At 37.3% G+C, this 1,369-nt stretch overlaps 1 protein-coding gene and 1 long non-coding RNA gene across 3 annotated transcripts in view; one reads left to right on the forward strand and one right to left on the reverse strand.

Moving 5' to 3' along the window:
- flt4 (fms related receptor tyrosine kinase 4) overlaps positions 1-1,369 on the reverse strand; it is a gene marked incomplete in the record, with an annotated part of 87,559 nt that overhangs the window by 9,823 nt on the left and 76,367 nt on the right.
- Positions 1-1,369, forward strand: part of LOC106515983 (uncharacterized) — an 18,769-nt gene that overhangs the window by 1,812 nt on the left and 15,588 nt on the right. The window lies entirely within an intron of this gene.

Consider the following 1,369-nt stretch of genomic DNA (forward strand, 5'->3'; position numbering starts at 1 on the left):
CATTAGCACCTCTAGTAATATATTTACTGAGAAAAATGTTGACATGTTCAATACTTATTTTACCTGCTGTATATAACAAATATGTTTTTTTTCTATTTTCCTAAAGCGTAAAGGTACTAGCATGCTAAAATTCACAATATATTTTTAGTTTTATAATGTCACCTCCACTGGATGGAAAAAGCCCTCTTCAGCAGACTCAAAGTGACCCACTGACCACCAGTTGATCGCAGCTGTAGCACATCACGGCTCCAGACTTCTATTAGTGAGTTGAGGGGCAGAAATGACTCTTTTGGTGAGACCCCTGATCTATGTTGTGTTTCTGCAGTATCCTTTCTCAAACAGTTACTCACTTTTTAGAATTGCAAATTATTCAGTGTTCAAAGCCAGTCTGTCTGCTTCATGTCTCATATTTATTATGTTTCATCCATCAAATCTTTGTTCTTTCTTCTACCTGCCTCTCCTCTCTGGGTTACGAGGAGCTGGTGTCTATCTCCAGCAGTCACTGTGTGAGAGGCGAGGGACACCCAGGACAGGTCTCCAGTCCATCACAGGGACAAACGAGACGGCTCTGATTCATTTAATGACACAGCTGGTTACACTGACGCCCATTAGAGCTGGACTGTAATGGTTAATGTTCTGTGCCGTGTAATGTTCCTCTGGTCTATCAGTGCTTTATTTCTTTAAAAAATAAAACAGTCCAGCAACACAAAAAAATATCACATACTCAATAAGAAAAGGACATTGTAATGATAAAAATAATAAGACTATTACTGTCGACTGACTTGAATGATTGTTTCTGAAATGATCACTAGTTCTACAATAATTTAAATTTAATTTGATTTAAATTGTTTTCCCGTAATCATTTTGCACATGGATTTAATTTTAACTTTTATCTATTTTAAATTCTATAAACAAAATCAAATTTTCATTTTATAATTAATATTTTTACTCAAAATTCTGAGAATAAAGTCAAACTCAAGGGGCAGTACGGTGGATCAGTTGGTAAAGCGGTTGCCTCTGGGTAGTTTCTATGTTCTCTCCATGCATGTGTGGGTTTTCTCCTCCAGACCGTTCAGCTAACTGGTTTGTCTCTGTCCTTGTGATGGACTTGTGACCTGTCCAGGGTGTCCCCCACCCCTTGCACAGTGACCCCCATGACCCTGAAAGGAAGAAGCAGATAAMATATAATTGGATGGATGAGTAAAAGTCAGAATTCAGACTTTTTCCCAAAGAATTCTGATTTTAAAAATGGCAAAAAATAAAAAAAACGTCTCCACACCTTTTCCACTTATAAATGTGTGATAAAGTGGCAGAAATTAAAACAATAATATCTAAACACACACACACACACACACACACACACACACAC

Source organism: Austrofundulus limnaeus, unplaced genomic scaffold (assembly GCF_001266775.1).
Source record: "Austrofundulus limnaeus strain Quisiro unplaced genomic scaffold, Austrofundulus_limnaeus-1.0 Scaffold34, whole genome shotgun sequence".
Classification (NCBI taxonomy): Eukaryota; Metazoa; Chordata; class Actinopteri; order Cyprinodontiformes; family Rivulidae; genus Austrofundulus; species Austrofundulus limnaeus.